Here is a 19,231-nt window from a genome sequence, read left to right as displayed (position 1 = left end):
AAGATGCTGGTGGAACTACTATTTGATATTTACAGTCCCCATCCCTATAGTACCGATGTGCCTTCCAAGTATTTAAAAATAGAAATCTTCTTTCTCAGGTTGTGGAAATCATTAGTTTGGTCAACAGGGTTCTTGTTTGCTTGTGAGAAGGAAATATTGAGGGAAGCAATATCCAAGGAGTTTTGCATTTCTTCTGAAAACATTTAGTTTCATGGTTGCTCTCATTTCCTGCTGAAGTGAGTTCCATAGTTTAGGTCCTGCTCCTGCAAGAGCTTTACCTTCTGAATTTACAAGCCTCCCCTTATTGGCTAATAGTTCCATTGTTCCAGTGGAAGATTGGTTGCAAGTGAGAAGGGTTTTCTTACCTAGCTAGATTCTATCCTGTGAAAGACTTTGAACAGCAGAGGGGAGGCCTTGAACTGGTATTCAGATGTCAAGCCAATAACTAAAAGAGAGTTCTGAGGTGGTGTATTCTCACAGACCTGTGGTGCTGAGCAGATGGGCTGCTGTGTTTTTGTACTAGCTTTCAGACTGTGTGGCTTCAATTTATTAGGATGGTATTTAATGTATTTGTAGTGCTCTCTAATGTGATGTAGCAGCTGGAAATGAAGAGAGCCAGCACCACATGATCTGCCAGCTCACAGTGGACACACCAACAAGTGCTCCGTGGGTCATAGTTTAGGAACCAGTGAATCCATCAGCAGATACCTGCAGAGTTTCTTGCCCTTATGTGGGAAATGCATGAAGGCATAGCAGGTGATCCAATGACTTTTTAACCATAGATAAGCTTTTTAAAAACCATTTAGACCAACATTTAATACATCCTCCATTTTCCTACTCCTATCCATTTCCACTGTTATCTAATTAGTTTTATTTCTTCTTTTGAGTTACAACCTTATAGTTTATAGCTCTGCCATCGTCCTTGTAGAATTTGATGTCTTTATAGGTATAACTTCTCATGAACTCTCTTGGGGTCTGGGTTTGGACTTAGAAGTCTGACAATGCATGGAAAAATACAGGGATTGGCCTGAACCCCAAAATTCAGGTCCAGATTTTGGAAGTTTCCTTCCCTCAAAATTTTGGGGGTGGGTTTCACAGCCCAAGGCTTTGATTTCACCAACACAGATGTAGGACCCAGAGTTCTGATCCAGACCAATACTGGTTCTGAATGTGAAATCCAAACTTCAGTTCACATGTTTGTATTTGGGTTTTGGTTCCAGGCCAGTTCTTTAAATGAAACCCTCTAAATAAAACCTAATGTCAGATTTGGGTGCCCAGTTCTTACTTAAACTAAACATCTGTTGATCTCAAATGGGTATTTTTCCTTGACTAAAGACTGCCAGACAAGTCCCCTAATTTTGATAAGCTGAACAAACCAGAAAGACATTAGAATTAAAAAAAAAAAAGTTGTCTGTCTCTCCTGTTCTTGAATAAGTCACACATATTAAACAGTGAAAGTTTTATTGAATGAAGAATCTAGCAGATATGAATAAACGCTATATGATCACTCAAGATAGCCACTAAAAAGTAGACAACAAACAAAGCTACTCATCTTACTGAGAGAAGTTACCATACGAAGCTAGGTGAAACAGGCATGCCAAAACTGCAATTTGCTGTATGAACAATCTCTCGCCTTGAATGCAAACTATACAGAACATAAGGATAACAAGGTTCAGGCCAAAGTGAAAAAAAGTTGAAAGCATGCAAGGAACGAGGACAAAGAAAGATGAACAGCAAGTGAAATTGCCGATAGACATGTTTCACTTCAGTAGCAGCATGTGCTCTCTATGTAAGAGGAGGAACCTAGCAGGTGTGATCAGAAACAAACTAAGACCATGGACCCTAATGCTCGTCTCACAATCTTACCCCTACTGACCTAGATGAAGATGCTACACTTCTCATTTAATGTGAATCTGGTCTGTGCAGATGTTCCTGAAATGAACACATCAAAATATTATGAGGAAAAGCAACAATTAAGGAGGTCAAGCAGGGCAAGACCTCTGGGGATAAATGTTCAATGTGATGTGCAGGAATGCAATCAAGCGTATCACATTGTTAATAAGATGTGTTTCAAAAATCCCCTCCATCATGCTGAATTTTTTACCCCCTGGTGTTAAGAATCAGGCTGAAATGACTTAAAAAATGGATTTGTGCTTGACATGCTTACTAACACACAGGAAGCAGAAAAACAGCTTAAATTATGTGCTTGGAATGAAATTTATCCCTGTGCAAAGTGCCAGCCAGCATCACATAACTCCTTGAAGCTAGAGCAAGTTGAAAGTGCTCAGCACTTCTAAAAATGAGGCCATCAACATCTTTGTTCTGTTCTCATCTGTAAAATGGGTGCCATTCCTTTTTAACCTCACAGGGGTGTTGTGTAACTTAATGAATTGTTTGTGAAATGCTTTCAGATCCTGACATGAAAGGTACTATTAGAAATGTGAAGTATTATTAGTAGAACTTGTCAAATATTTTTCACCGTCTTTTTTTCAACTGAAAGTGGATTTCTGACCAAAACAAAATTTTTTTTGGATTTTTTCCCCTCCAAACATAAACAAACAAACCCCTTCCCGAAACTGAAAATTGAAATTTTTTTCAGTAAAACTATATCTTTTTTGGTTTTTGAAAACTTTTTAAAAATACTGATTTTTCTGAACCAAAATATAGCTTTAGAAAATAGTTATTTGGTTTGATTTTTTGCATCCAAAACCCAAATCTCACACATCTTTTTGGGGAGAGGGTGGAATCCAATTTTAAAAAAATTTATCATGGAAAAATTGGTATTTTCAACCCGCACTAATTACTATTAAATTGAATGCTTTTGATTAGGGCTGGTAGAAAATTGTTCATTGTGAAGCTGTTTTACAGTTAAAATTTTTTTTTTAATTGAACTATCTGCTTTCTGTGGAAATTTTTTTTTCTTTTGTCAAATAATACATTTGTGTTTCAGACTAAATATTTTGGTTTGATTTTTTTGCCATAAATTTGAGGTTTTGTGAAAAATTTCAGTGAAAATGTTTTGTTTTTGTTATATCAAAATATTCTGCAAGAAAAAAACCAATCGTTTTCTGACCAGCTAATTTTGATTACATTGGCAACATTATTGATGACTTGAATTAAAAAACACAATGCTTTAACTGCATTCTCATTTTAAAAATACTGTGACGCATGAAAACAAAGATAGTAACTACACCGTTAGGCAGCGGAAAGCTCCACCACCACAGTAAAAACAAGTGTATGGAGCATCACTGCCAGGAACATAATGGAGTATTTTTATCCTTAAGGCTTATTTATAGTAGTATGTCAAAGCTCCCCATGGAGCATGGCAGCAAGGTATGGCCAGTTAGTGTGCAGCAAACTTGGGTGATGTAGACTCATGCTCCAGCTTGCCCCATGCTTTATCTCCATCTAGACACGCCCTTAGTATTTTATAAATCATTCTGCCCATATTCCTTCTCACCCTAATCTGATGCTAAAGTAGAATGTGTGGATCTGAATCCAGCACAATCAGTTTATTTCACATTGTTTTAATCAGTGCCTGGGAGTTGAGATTAGTATGCACAAGCGTATATGTCATAAACAGATAAGAAAAGTTAATAGCACAGAAGTACTTTATATCTCTTTGACTGTAAAACGTTAACAAGTTGAGTAAGCCTGGCTGTCACCTGACCAGAGGACCAATCAGAGGACAGGATACTTTCAAATCTTGAGGGAGGGAAGTTTTTGTGCTGTGCTGTGCTGTTAGTTTTGGTTGTTGTTCACTCTGGGGGCTCAGAGGGAGCAGATGTGCAACCAGGTTTCTCTCCAATACAGGCTCTTATAAGTTCAGACTAGTAAGTACTAGGTAGATAAAGCGAGTTAGGCTTATGTTTGTTTTCTTTATTTGCAAATGTGTATTTGGCTGGGAGGAGTTCAAATGTGTATTTGGCTGAAAGGATTTTAATTTGTACTTGTATACTTAGGCTGGGAGGGTGTTCCCAGTGTCTATAGCTGAAAGACCCTGTACCTATTCCATCTTAAATTTACAAGATCATTTTTACTGTTTTTCTCTCTTTAATTAAAAGCTTTTCTTGTTTAAGAACCTAATTGTTTTTTTTATTCTGGTGAGACCCCAGGGGACTGGGTCTGGATTCACCAGGGAATTGGTGGGGAGAAAGGAGGGAAGAGGGAGAGAGAGGCTGATTTCTCTCTGTGCCAGGATTACTTTCTCTCAGGAAGAATCTGGGAGGGGAAGAGAGAAGGAGGGGGAAGGTGCATTTTCCTCTCTGTTTCAGGATTCAAGGGGTTTGAATCAGTGATCTTCCAGGGTAACCCAGGGAGGGGAAGTCTGGGAGAGGCAATGGTGAGGGAAAGGCTTTACTTTCCTTGTGTTAAGATCCAGAGGGTCTGGGTCTTGGGGGTGCCCGGGCAAGGTTGTGGGGGGACCAGAGTGTACCAGGCACTGTAATTCCTGGTTGGTGGCAGCGCTACAGGTTCTAAGCTGGTAATTAAGCTTAGAGGAATTCATGCTGGTACCCCATCTTTTTGGACCCTAAGGTTCAGAGTGGGGATTATACCATGACAGTATAACATCATGGTTCTTTGCTGCCACTCTTGCACAGTGGAATCTGACTCCTGAGCAGGAGGAAGAGGCTAGTGGTTTAAACCAGATATGTTTGAAAGACCAATTGGAAGTGAAATATGAAGGTTGTTGGCTACACAGCACCAAGGCCTCAAGACAAAATCCTTTAACCACAAACAAGCCACAAACATGTATAAAGTAAGCAGCAACCACAGTGCAAGCTTCTGCCCCAATAATGTGCCTTTACAACAACCTGAAAGGATCATCTGTAGGGTGAGATTGAAGGTAGGTTAGTCATCTTGTCTATTCAACTCTTGGTGCCTCTGTTGGCAGCGCTGACTTCTGACCATTGTGACTGTGCTTTGAGATCTGAACACTGGAAACTAGACTAATGTGATCAACTTCTTACATAGACCCATGAACAACCTGCAGATTATAATAACTTTAAGTTGCTAATAAGCTGGGGCCCAATCTGTTTTCCATTGGAGTCAGCGTGGGCCTTTACATTCAGTGGGAGATGGATCAGTTACCTGGTCTGGATTCAAACGAGAAAAGCTCTAAGCCATCATGTCCTATGGAATTATGACCTCCTGGTCCCTATTAAGAGCTGCCCATTTCAGTCCATCCCAAGAGCTATACATAACCTGCAGAAAAATAGGATAGATGGTTCATTGTACAGAATCTAAACGATAACTATATTTCTGTATCTTGCTGATGTCTTTTGCCTGTATAGTTGAACTTGATTTGTAGATATGCAATAGCTTCTCTGGCTGAAAGCTTCTCAAAATCCTCTTCTATCCAAGAAATTAATTTACTATTTTTATATAGAGTATAAGAAGTAGGACACTTAAATATAAAACATTGACATTGGTCCTCAGTATCGTAGTTTGCAGAACAACATTGAGAGTGTTTGCGAGTTCTTTGTAGAACTTGCACTGCGAATCCTTGCAACAGTTGCTCAGGCTTTTCACCAATGGCATTACAGTACTTGTCATAAACAGTTAGTTAAGGGTTAATGTCTCTTTTATCTGTAAAGGGTTAAGAAGCTCAGTAAACCTGGCAGACACCTGACCAGAGGACCAATGGGGGGACAAGTTACTTTCAAATCTTGGTGGAGGGAAGTCTTTGTGCTCTTTGTTTAGGGGGTTGTTCACTCTTGGGACTAAGAGGGACCAGACGTCCATCCAAGCTCTCCAAATCTTTCTGAATCAGTCTCTCATGTTTCAAACTTGTAAGTAACAGCCAAGCAAGGCATGTTAGTCTTATTTTTGTTTTCTCAACTTGTAAATGTTCCTTTTTGCTGAGAGGATTTTACTTCTATTTGCTGTAACTTTGAACCTAAGGCTAGAGGGGGTTCCTCTGGGCTATATGAATCTGATTACCCTGTAAAGTATTTTCCATCCTGATTTTACAGAGATGATTTTTACCTACCTTTCTTTAATTAAAAGCTTTCTTTTTTAAGAACCTGATTGATTTTTCCTTGTTTTAAGATCCAAGTGGATTGGATCCGGACTCACCAGGAATTGGTGGGGGAAAGGAGGAGGGGATGGTCAAATTCTCCTTGTGTTAAGATCCAAGGGGTTGGATCGGTGTTCACCAGGAACTTGGTGAGAGAGTCTCTCAAGGCTGCCCAGGGAGGGGAAGGTTTTGGGGGGGGTCAGGAAGTGTTCCAGACACTGAAATTTCTGGATGGGTGGCAGTGTTACCAGATCTAAGCTAGTAATTAAGCTTAGAAGTGTCCATGCAGGTCCCCACATCTGTACCCTAAAGTTCAGAGTGGGAGAGGAACCTTGACAGTACTAAACCACAAAAAAAGCCCAGGGTTACATTCTCTGTTGGTGTGACGCATTGACTTTAATAGTTATGCTAGCAAAGAATTTGGTCCCGTTATCAAATTATATTTAAGATGTCTTAAAACTATGAAAGGCATAAAAATCAAAGCAAAAGATAAATCTCCCTCTTAATTACGCTCCTTAGTGTCTAGGCATTGTGCTGTAATGAAGACCTCAGACATACCAAAGGTCAGTGGGCTTTTAATCTGAACACTAAAGGCGAGATTTTCAAAGACATCTAAGGGATTTCAATACTCAATTCTCATTGGGTGTCCATCCAAATCCCCTAGGGCAGTGCTTCCAAAATTGGCCCGCCGTTTGTTCAGGGAAAGCACCTGGCGGTCTGGGTTGGTTTGTTTACCTGCCGTGTCCGCAGGTTCGGCTGATCGCAGCTCCCACTGGCCACAGTTCGGTGCTCCAGGCCAAGGGGACTGCAGGAAGAGTGGCCAGCACATCCCTCGCCCCGTGCCACTTCCTGCAGCCTTCATTGGCCTGGAGCGGCAAACCGTGGCCAGTGGGAGCTGCAATCAGCCAAACCTGCAGACGTGGCAGGTAAACAAACTGGCCCGGACAGCCAGGGGCTTTCCCTGAACAAGCAGCGGACTGGCTTTGAGAAGCACTGCCATAGGAAATCTGACTGAAGCTCTAATGCTGAACGCATCCCAAGGTATTGACCACCTTCTGCTCCCAATGATTTGATAGTGCGCAGCACCTTGGAGGATCTGGCCCTAAGTACGTATGTACAGGCCTCTTTTATTGTACTAGTTTGTAAGGGGAGCCAGCTCGTGCATGTGGCATGAAGCCATTAGAGCCTATTGTGTAAATGCACATTTTAGAAGCCTGTATTTCTCCAGTGAGGAGTTTTCTTTATGAGACAGAATGTAACTGCTCAAACATTCTACTTAGAGCTTTTCCAGCATATATTTACAAGCCCATATGGGCATGCTGGGGCTCCAGCTGGAGGAAAGTCCCTGCTGCAGTGACTCCTGGCTCCACATCTTGCTGCCTGTAGCGATTGAAAGGAAGATTTTCAGAGGCACAAATTGAAATCGGATTCCCAGTTCCCATTGGCCTGGATCAAAGTTGGGTGCCTGACTCTCTTTGGAAATCCGCCCATTTAGTCTATGACATGAAGCTCTGTGCTCTGGTACCTGAGCCACACTGCACCTATTCCCTCAGCCTCCTGCGTGTCATTTGTATCTCTACTCACTTCCCTTGGGGGTAGATACGGCTTTTGTTCCCCTAACACACCATGTTTTTTCTGCCTTTCTAGGATTCTTTTTCTCAATTTTCTTGGCTCAGTCTTTTGACAATAATAATCTGTTTTAAAATGTTTATTACATAACAAAACAATCACTTTGCCCTTCTACAGCGCCTTCCCCTCTGTGGATCTCAGTTTTACAAACTTCAGTGAACTAAGCCTCAGATTGACCTCACGCGCTAGGTGTTATTGTATAACATCAGGAACTGAGGTACAGAGACAGTAAAGTATCAGAGGGGTAGCCATGTTAGTCTGGATCTGTAAAAGAAGCAAAGAATCCTGTGGCACCTTATAGACTGACAGATGTTTTGGAGCATGAGCTTTCGTGGGTGAATACCCACTTCGTCAGATGCATGTAGTGGAAATTTACACGGGCAGGTATATATAAGCAAGCAAGAAGCAAGCTAGAGATAACAAGGTTAGTTCAATCAGGGAGGATGAGGCCCTGTTCTAGCAGTTGAGGTGTGAAAACCAAGTTTTCAAGCCATTCACAGTCTTTGTTTAATCCTGAGCTGATGGTGTCAAATTTGCAGATGAACTGAAGCTCAGCAGTTTCTCTTTGAAGTCTGGTCCTGATGTTTTTTTGCTGCAGGATGGCCACTTTAAGGTCTGCTATAGTTTGGCCAGGGAGGTTGAAGTGTTCTCCTACAGGTTTTTGTATATTGCCATTCCTAATATCTGATTTGTGTCCATTTATCCTTTTCTGTAGAGACTGTCCAGTTTGGCCGATGTACATAGCAGAGGGGCATTGCTGGCATATGATGGCGTATATTACATTGGTGGACGTGCAGGTGAATGAACCGGTGATGGTGTGGCTGATCTGGTTAGGTCCTGTGATGGTGTCGCTGGTGTAGATATGTGGGCAGAGTTGGCATCGAGGTTTGTTGCATGGATTGGTTCCCGAGCTGGAGTTACTATGGAGCGGTGTGCAGTTACTGGTGAGAATATGTTTCAGGTTGGCAGGTTGCCTGTGGGCGAGGACTGGCCTGCCACCCAAGGCCTGTGAAAGTGTGGGATCGTTGTCCAGGATGGGTTGTAGATCCCTGATGATGCATTGGAGGGGTTTTAGCTGGGGACTGTATGTGATGGCCAGTAGAGTCCTGTTGGTTTCTTTCTTGGGTTTGTCTTGCAGTAGGAGGCTTCTGGGTACACATCTGGCTCTGTTGATCTATTTCCTTATTTCCTCATGCGGGTATTGTAGTTTTGAGAATGCTTGGTGGAGGTTTTGTAGGTGTTGGTCTCTGTCTGAAGGGTTAGAGCAGATGCGGTTGTACCTCAGTGCTTGGCTGTAGACAATGGATCGTGTGATGTGCCCGGGATGGAAGCTGGAGGCATGAAGGTAGGCATAGCGGTTGGTAGGTTTTCGGTATAGGGTGTGTTAATGTGACCATAACTTATTTGCACTGTGGTGTCTAAGAAGTGGACCTCCCGTGTAGATTGGTCCAGGCTGAGGTTGATGGTGGGGTGGAAGCTGTTGAAATCGTCGTGGAATTTTTCCAGAGTCTCCTTCCCATGGGTCCAGATGATGAAGATATCATCAATGTAACGTAGGTAGAGAAGAGGCGTGAGTGGACAAGAGCTGAGGAAGCGTTGTTCCAGGTCAGCCATAAAAATATTGGCATATTATGGGGCCATGCGGGTGCCCATAGTGGTGCCACTGATCTGGAGATATATATTGTCATCAAGATCCACAAAGATCCACAAACCTGGAAATCCTGGACGCCCCATCATCTTGGGCATTGGCACTCTCACTGAAGGACTGTCTGGATATGTGGACTCTCTGCTCAGACCCTATGCCACCAGCACTCCCAGCTATCTCCGTGACACCACTGATTTCCTGAGGAAACTACAATGCATTGGTGACCTTCCAGAAAACACCATGCATGTAGAGACCCTCTACACAAACATCCCACACACAGATGGAACACAAGCTGTCAGGAACAGTATCCCTGATGATGCCACAGCACAACTGGCTACTGAGCTCTGTGCCTTTATCCTCACACACAACTATTTCAAATTTGATGACAATATATATCTCCAGATCAGTGGCACCGCTCTGGGCTCAAGATTAAACAGAGACTATGAATGGCTTGCCAACTACAAAACCAGTTTCTCCTCCCTTGGTTTTCACACCTCAACTGCTAGAACAGGGCCTCATCCTCCCTGATTGAACTAACCTCGTTATCTCTAGCTTGCTTGCTTATATATACCTGCCCGTGTAAATTTCCACTACATGCATCTGACAAAGTGGGTATTCACTCACAAAAGTTCATGCTCCAAAATGTCTGTTAGTCTATAAGGTGCCACAGGATTCTTTGCTGCAGAGACAGTAAAGGCCATGTGAAGGCCCTGATCCTGCTAACATACTAAGCATGTTAGTAGTCCAACTGAAGTAAAGCGATGCATAAGTTTGAAAGATTGAGGCCTGAGGTTCCTAGAGCTGAAGCCATCATGGGGAGAAGGACCAGGTGCAGTGGTGGTAGAAGGCACTATGCCTGCAGACAGAGACGTTATCTAGCTCCATTACTTGCCCTGCACACCCTGGCAGGCATTTCTATATATTTGGGAACATGCCCCCAAAACAAGGTCCTCCAGCTGCATGTTCCCATCCCTCCAACCAGGGGTTGGCAACCTACAGCACACGTGCCAAAGGTGGCATGCGAACCGTTTTTTGATGGCACGCAGGGCGAGCGGAGACACTCTGGGGTTCCCACTGCTGACCCCTTGCCAGCTGGGGTCCCACCACCGGTCCCACTCAGTGCCTGCTTCTGGCCTGGGTGAAGGAACCCCAGGCTGGCAGTGGGCTGAGACCCCAGCTGGCAGGAGCCAGCGGCTGAAACCCCAGAGCAGGGGCGAGCGGAGATGCTCAGCCCACCGCCGAAACCCCAGAGCTGGGCGGGCTGACCTACTCAGCCCCCCGCTGCTCTGGGGTTCCAGCTGCTGGCCCCTTGCCAGCTGGGGTCCCTGCTGCAGCCCCACTCACCTTGCTTCTGGTTGGAGTTCCAGCGCAGGCCCCTGCCAGACAGGGTCCAGGCCTCCGGCCCCACTCAGCCCTACCAGCCGCCACCTCCAGTCACCTCAGCTGCTGATCTGGAGTTCCAGATGGTTAACAACTGATCACTCGGAAGCCTATGTGCAGCTTAAAGTATCCAAATACGTGCCACCAGACATCGGAAAACTGAGCAAGGAAAAGCAAGGGCAAGGATCACACTAAACTACTGAGATCTGCATTTTAATTTAATTTTAAATAAAGGTTCTGAAACATTTTGAAAACCTTGTTTACTTTACATATAACAGTAGTTTGGTTATAGACTTATAGAGAGACCTTCTAAAATACGTTAAAATGTATTACTGGCACGCGAAGCCTTAAATTAGAGTGTATACATAAAGACTCGGCACACCACTGCTGAAAGGTTGCCGACCCCTGCTCCAACCCATGGCACCTCTTTGGCACCGTTAGTACAGCATCCCTTAGATGTCTTTGGCACTCAAATGCAGCCAAATTGTGGCTGCCCCGTGTGCATAAATACTAGTGATAGAAGGAGGTCTCTACACCTTTCCCTTTTTTTTCCCCCATCAGCCAAAAACCTTTGCCTGGGCAGCTGTAAGTTGTCCAAGTGACTCAGTCCAAGGTCAGACAAGAAGTCCATGGCACAGACAGGAATAATATAATGCAAAGACTTTTTTGTTTTGTATTTTCTTTTTGCATCATTTCCTTTCTCTCCATTCTGCTCTGACTCCATCACTGTGACATCAGAGTCCTTTAGAACCACCTCTTCTTTGTTTTAAAGGTTATATTCTTTGCACTTCTTGACTATTTTCTGGAATTAGATATGTTTCACATTTTTAACATATTTGGGATTTTAAAAAGTCTCTGGTATTTGCTGCTCATAAAAAAGAGATAGCAGGCGTTGCTGAAATGAGCAGCTAAAAAGGGTTCTGGTATATAGGTTAATTCATTTTGCTGCAAAGCATGTTGGGTGAAATTTGTCTGCTGGTGCAAAGTCCTGTGTACTTTGTAAACTCTGCAGATAAGATGTGCAAGGCATCAACAGGCTATGTACACTCTGTGTTGCTGAATTTCTCTCCTCACTAGACCACTTTGGAAGGGATAGGGTCCAGAGTGACCTAGACAAGTTGAAGGATCGGGCCAAAAGAAATCTGGTGGGGTTCAACAAGGACAAGTGCGGAATCCTGCACTTAGGTCAGAAGAATCCTATGCACTGCTACAGGCTGGGGTCTGACTGGCTAAGGCACAGTTCTGCAGAAAAGGACCTGGGGATTACAGTGGATGAGAAGTGGGATATGAGTCAGCAGTGTGCCCTTGTTGCCAAGAAGGCTAACAGCATATTGCGCTGCGTTAGTAGGAACATTGCCCGCAGATCGAGGGAAGTGATTATTCCTCTCTATTCGGCACTGGTGAGGCCACAGCTGGAGTATTGTGTCCAGTTCTGGGTCCCACGCTACAGAAGAGATGTGCACAAATTGGAGAGAGTCCAGCAGAGGGCAACAGAAATGATCAGGGGGCTGGGCACATGATTTACGAGGAGAGGCTGAGGGAACTTGTTTAATCTGCAGAAGAGAAAAGTGATGGGAGATTTGATAGCAGCCTTCAACTACCTGAAGAGAGGTTCCAAAGAGGATGGAGCTCAGCTGTTCTTGGGGACAGATGACAGAACAAGGAGTAATGGTCTCAAGTTGCAGTGTGGGAGGTCTAGGTTGGATATTAGGAAACACTATTTCACTAGGAGGGTGGTGAAGCACTGGAATGGGTTACCTAAGGAGTGGTGGAATCTCCATCCTCGGAGGTTTATAAGGCCTGGCTTGACGGAGCCCTGGCTGGGATGATTTAGTTGGTGTTGGTCCTGCTTTGGGCAGGGGGTTGGACTAGATGACCTCCTGAGGTCTCTTCCACCCTAATCTTCTATGATTCTAAGACGAGCTGAGGATTTGTGTTCATGCACAGTGAGTAACCCGCACATCTGTACGGGTGAAGGGATTGCAGCTCGGCTCTGGGGTGCCCTGTGTGTGTGTGTGTTGTATATTATAATTTCAACTCCCTATGTTCCATTCACTCTGAGCCCCATAGTTGGAGCATTCCAGTGGGGTGAATTACATTCACTGTGGCTTATCTAATCCTGCGAGTTCTGCTCCTGCTATGGAGTTAAGACAGATGAAAAACTCCCATTGAAGAGAGCTCGATTTGGGTTTTCAGAGCCTCAACAGTTCTGCCGTATCGTATGTTTCCCCACCATCATGTTGAGCCTTCCTAGTACAATTCTCCTGGCAATGTGTATTAGGGAGTGAGATGTACTCAATGCTGGCTTAAGGGGAGAGGAAGATGTAATAGACTGGAGCTTGGCTTGATCCCCATCCTTCCCCATGTTAGCAGTCTCACTGAAGTCAATGGGGGCAATTCCATGAATTAGGACTATTGGTATGAGAAAGGGCTGGAGAGCAGTGTTGCGATGTGGAAAGTCATAGTGTCTCCCAAGTAAAGCTGGGCAGCAAACAGTTTTTCTGTCCTGCAAAAAGTTGTGAGATATTTTGAACATTTTTCCTGCAATAGGACAAGAAGTCGAAATCTTGAAATACTTCGTGAACTCAAAATAAAATAAAATAAAATAATCAGATTGGGTCAACTGAAATTTCTTTCAATCATTTTGAAACATTTTTGTTTTGATTTTTGACTTTTTTTTACATTTTTAAACAAATTAACTTACTTAAACTTTACAGTGAAAAGTTTCAACCCAAAATAGGAGCATTTTCATTCAGAAAATGTCAGACTAGAATGACAATTTTGAATCTTTTTTCAAAAAAAAAATTCAAAATGGGAAATTCATCAAGACCCTTTCTTACAAACAGTTTTAGTTTAGCTGAATCAGTGTTTCTCAACAACAACAAAAAATCCCCAACCAGTTGTAGCCTTCCTACTACATATTTTATATGTAGTAATGAGAGAGATGCTGCTGATTTACTAATATTAAAGACAAGGGGACAAATTTATCACTGGTGCATCACCAGTTGAGTCAATGGAGGAATTTGCCTCTGTACATTGAGGAAAAATTATAAAATCTATTAAGCCTATCTAATACATAATTATAAAGAATCATAGTACTGTAATGACTCAACTCCAAGTCACAAAAAGAACCGTTGTCTTTTATTATCTATACATGCCTGAAAGGAATGGGGCATTTGTTCTGACAATATTAACTATTACAACCTTTTTTCTTTGTGCATTAATATTGACCTGACCAATGTAATACACAATAAAGATCATTTTAACAGGGTAGGTGTTGTGTATAGAGGCATTTATGGACAATATTCTCTTCAACACTTTGTATTTTTATCGAAATAGTCTGATTTTCATAACATTTTTCACACACTTATAGCTGGGATGCTTTGGGGGTTCTCAGTTCGGGGTTGTCACAGGGTGCCCTGTAACCTTGGATGCTTCTGTGCTTTGCAGCTTTGGCTCAAACCCCAATACCATCAGCCTGCTTACAGCAGTGACCTCCCCCTGGAGCCTAGCTCCTCCTGCAATGTGTTGGATCCTGGCGAAGGACTGGCCAGCCATGCTGGAAGATTGACTGTGGTAAGAAAATTACTTTGAACAAAAGAACTCTGGTTTCCTAAGTCAGGTTTTAGTCTCATAAGCATATTTGTTAGTTTAGTTTTGTTTGTAACCATTTCAATCCCAGTTCCTTCTACTTGGGATCATTTAAATATCTGTCCTCTGTTAATAAACTTAATCTTGTTTTATTGGAGTGTTTCAAACTGAAGAGTAAAATCCTCAGCCAAACTAACAGGCTGATGCTGTGTACTGTGTGTCTAAAGGAGAAGCAAACGTGATAAGGTTTTGTGAGGGCTACCATGAGAAGGGCTGAGCACTGCATGGGAGACAGTTTTGGGTAGACACAGGGCCAGAGGGGCAGTTAGTATCACCCTGCGTGGAGTGACCAGGCTGGCGGAAGCCAGGGTGAGGTCACTATGCTCTGAGCAGGCTGCCGGTGTCAGGCCTCCGAGCCAAAGCTGCACAACACAGAAGTACTCAAAGTTACACAACCCCTTCCTGGTCTGGTTGAACCCCATCGCGCCACAATAGCACTTAGTCAATATTGTTTTTTGTCTTTGGGGTTTTAAAACTAATTCTCAAAACTGGAACCATATTGGGAGTAAGTATGGCCAGTGTTCTGTGATGAGATGTTAGATGGGGTGGGATCTGAGTTACTACAGAGAATTCTTTCCTGGGTTCTGGCTGGTGAGTCTTGCCCACATGCTCAGGGTTTAACTGATCACCATATTTGTGGTTGAGAAGGAATTTTCCTCCAGGGCAGATTGGCAGAGGCCCTGGAGGTTTTTGGCCTTCCTCTGCAGTATGGGGCACGGGTCACTTGCTGGAAGATTCTCTGCAGCTTGAGGTCTTCAAACCAGAATTTGAGGACTTCAATAACTCAGACATAGGTTAGGGGTTTGTTACAGGAGTGCATGGGTGAGATTCTGTGGCCTGCATTGTGCAGAAGGTCAGACTAGATGATCATAATGGTCCCTTCTGACCTTAGTCTGAGTCTATGGAAGCCCTCCGCTGTTGAAAATTACCGTTGTGAAAAACATTGCGTGGCTATTGCTAGTTTTGTATTATCCATCTGTCTCCCTAGAAGGTGGTACTATAGAGAGGAAGTAGCAGGTGTGAGAAGATATTCAACAGACCTTAACCAGGTCTCTAATTGTGCACATGCAGCTTGAGTGCACACAATTACCACACCTATTTTCATAAAAGGGAATATACAGATGCAGACTTGTGCACATATAACTCCATGATCAGACAATGAAAAGCTGCTGCTGGAAAGTTTGTCCCCAGATGCCGGATGCGTACTGTAAAAGATAGTGAGCTCAAATCCCATACAGATATAATTTTATTAAACTTTCTATATATTCTTTCCTTTGATGTGATCAAAGAAGAATTCATGCTTATTCTTTTTTCTAAAGTGAAATGCAAACCAACTTAGACTTCAGTGGAGCAGTGCCAAAGCACACCAGCTAATGATCTCAGCTGAGGTATTTGGGAAAAACCATTTTGTCTTTTGTTTTTTCCCTGAACCAGGAACTGACAAAGTTCCTATAGCAAGAGAAGCTCTTAAATGATGGGGAATAGAAGTATGACATTCAACTTCGCACGCTTAGGATGTGTTTGTTGCATTGCTATGCAACAGGCAAAGCAGCAAGTCTCAACCACCAGACAGATATGCTGGTTGATTTTAAAGCTCTGTTCACCATTGATTTCAATGAGGAGTTTGGCATAAAAATGGATGGCTCAGTGTTAGTGCCCACCTCATTTAGCAGCAAACATGCATTTCACTATCATCTATTTTTCCCATATCAATTTCCCCTGGAGAGACAATGGACCAGATTCTGCTCTAAGTTGCCCTTCTGAAATAGGTTTCAGAGTAGCAGCCGTGTTAGTCTGTATCTGCAAAAAGAACAGGAGTACTTGTGGCACCTTAGAGACTAACACGTTTATTTGAGCATAAGCTTTCGTGGTCTACAGCTCACTTCATCGGATGCATACAGTGGAAAATACAGTAGGAAGATATATATACACACAGAACATGAAACAATGGGTGTTACCATACACACTATAAGGAGAGCAATCAATTAAGGTGAGCTATTATCAGCAGGAGAGGAAAAGAACTGTCTGTAGTGGTAATGAAAATGGCCCATTTCCAGCAATTGACGAGAAGACGTGAGGAACTGTAGGAGGGGGGAAATAAGCATGGAATAGAGTTCTAGAATTTAATGGGAAACGACAACCCTTTCTATCGTTTTTTTGAACAATCCTTGAACGATATCCCTTCTATTGAGCTATCTGATGGTTTAAAAATGAACAAAAATCCCCCAGTTTTCTTAGCCCAATGTGGCATTGGATCAGCTGAGCATTCACGCAAAATCCCATTGACTTCAGTGGCATTCCATTCAGGTGCAGACGAGTGCACTAGTAGGTCTGGATGAAGGATTAGGATCATAGAAAGGAGATAATTTTCTATGACAGTCTAGAGACCCTCAGAGTGATTTTTATTCAATCTGAGCCCTATTAGTCTCGTCCCTATTAAATTCCACAGGATTTTTTCCATAAGGATTAAAACAATGCAGCCCTCATGGATTTCAATGGAATAGCTCTGGTATGGCTGAGAGAAATTGGCCAAGTGAGCATGTTGATCATTGCCTTGTCAGAACCTGTTTGCATATGCCAATTGTGAGCCTTTAAGCGGCAATATTATTTAGACATCAGGCCCACTTCTCTGTGTCTTCATATAGACAATATGTGCCACGGATGAAGCCCATCATTTGGGAAGTTCCAGTGGTAACTAGAGCTATTTTAGAGGGCTCCTGACAAAAGACATTAGCATTCAGCAGCTCCTTGGCCAATTCCAAGATGATATTTAAATAGCTGACTGCCTTACATACCAACTGTTCTTGTTTAGGAGAAACAAGTCCCTGTTTTTAAAGCAAAATAACGCTCATTCTTCCACTTTGCTCTACCTGAAAGCTTTCTTAGTCCGATTAATTTAAATGGACTAAAAATTCACATGTTCCTATTTTTCCTCTCTATCTTCCCCTATTTATAACATTCAAGTGCTGGAAAATATGTGCCAGAGTCCAGGGAGGAGGAACAGATTTAAGATTTTAAGCTCAAATATTTTGTTCTGCATAGGACTGAGCTGCTGTTGATGAAAATATTAGAAAGAAAAACGAAGGGGCGGCACAGTGGGGAAGCCCTGGGAGAAAGCCATGTGTTGCATTTAGGACACCATTTTTTAACAGTGGGTGATTTGAAGAAACTATCCAGGGATATGGTGGATCACCCTCTCCTAAAGGGTTCAAATCAAGACTGGATGCCTGACTGGAAGATAGAATTTCATCATGCCTAAAAGGTATTTCCTGTGTTACACCGGAGGTCAGACCTGAAGATACGATGGACCTCTCTGTCTTACAATCTGTGTCAGGAGAAACAGGATGCTGTATTATGTAAAAGAAAAAGTCCCACAATATATAGACGTTCTTGGCCAAACTCAGCAACCCTTATTCACACTGATTAGAATAGAATAGTCCAACCTCCTGCTCAAAGCAGGACCAATCCCTAATTACATCATCCCAGCCAGGGCTTTGTCAAGCCTGACCTTATAAACCTCTAAGGATGGAGATTCCACCACCTCCCTAGGTAACCCATTCCAGTGCTTCACCACTCTCCTGGTGAAAAAGTTTTTCCTAATATCCTACTTAAACCTCCCCACTGTAACTTGAGACCATTACTCCTTGTTCTGTCATCTGCCACCACTGAGAATAGCCGAGCTCCATCCTCTTTGGAACCCCCTTTTCAGGTAGTTGAAAGCAGCTACCAAATCCCCCCTCATTCTTCTTTCTACAGACTAAACAATCCCAGTTCCCTCAGCCTCTCCTCATAAGTCATGTGCTCCAGCCCCCTAATCATTTTTGTTGTCCTCTGCTGGATCTTTCCAATTTTTCCACATCCTCCTTGTAGTGAGGGGCCCAAAATTGGACATAGTACTCCAGATAAGACCTCACTAATGTTGAATAGAGGGGAATAGACTCATAGACTCATAGACTCTAGGACTGGAAGGGACCTCGAGAGGTCATCGAGTCCAGTCCCCTGCCCTCATGGCAGGACCAAATACTGTCTAGACCATCCCTAATAGACATTTATCTAACCTACTCTTAAATATCTCCAGAGATGGAGATTCCACAACTTCCCTAGGCAATCTATTCCAGTGTTTAACTACCCTGACAGTTAGGAACTTTTTCCTAATGTCCAACCTAAATCTCCCTTGCTGCAGTTTAAGCCCATTGCTTCTTGTTCTATCATTGGAGGCTAAGGTGAACAAGTTTTCTCCCTCCTCCTGATGACACCCTTTTAGATACCTGAAAACTGATATCAGGTCCCCTCTCAGTCTTCTCTTTTCCAAACTAAATAAACCCAATTCCTTCAGCCTTCCTTCATAGGTCATGTTCTCAAGACCTTTAATCATTCTTGTTGCTCTTCTCTGGAACCCTCTCCAATTTCTCCACATCTTTCTTGAAATGCGGTGCCCAGAACTGGACACAATACTCCAGTTGAGGCCTAACCAGCGCAGAGTAAAGCGGAAGAATGACTTCTCGTGTCTTGTTTACAACACACCTGTTAATGCATCCCAGAATCACGTTTGCTTTTTTTGCAACAGTATCACACTGTTCACTCATATTAAGCTTGTGGTCCACTATGACCCCTAGATCTCTTTCTGCCATACTCCTTCCTAGACAGTCTCTTCCCATTCTGTATGTGTGAAACTGATTGTTCCTTCCTAAGTGGAGCACTTTGCATTTATCTTTATTGAACTTCATCCTGTTTACCTCAGACCATTTCTCCAACTTGTCCAGATCATTTTGAATTTTGACCCTGTCCTCCAGAGCAGTTGCAATCCCTCCCAGTTTGGTATCGTCCGCAAACTTAATAAGCGTACTTTCTATGCCAACATCTAAATCGTTGATGAAGATATTGAACAGAACCGGTCCCAAAACAGA

The 19,231-nt window shown here is 42.9% G+C and overlaps 1 protein-coding gene across 1 annotated transcript in view; it reads left to right on the top strand.

Moving 5' to 3' along the window:
- TMEM38B (transmembrane protein 38B) overlaps positions 1 to 14,369 on the top strand; it is a 70,011-nt gene extending 55,642 nt beyond the window's left edge. The window contains exon 8 of the mRNA XM_030566559.1: positions 14,124 to 14,369. The gene's annotated coding sequence lies outside the window, so the exon portion shown is untranslated. The remainder of the gene's footprint in view (positions 1 to 14,123) is intronic.
- Positions 14,370 to 19,231: the final 4,862 nt, after the last annotated feature.

Source organism: Gopherus evgoodei, chromosome 6, assembly GCF_007399415.2.
Source record: "Gopherus evgoodei ecotype Sinaloan lineage chromosome 6, rGopEvg1_v1.p, whole genome shotgun sequence".
NCBI classification, from domain to species: domain Eukaryota; kingdom Metazoa; phylum Chordata; order Testudines; family Testudinidae; genus Gopherus; species Gopherus evgoodei.
The sequence above is the reverse complement of the archived record's forward strand: the minus strand, read 5'-3'. Positions and strand labels throughout refer to the sequence as shown.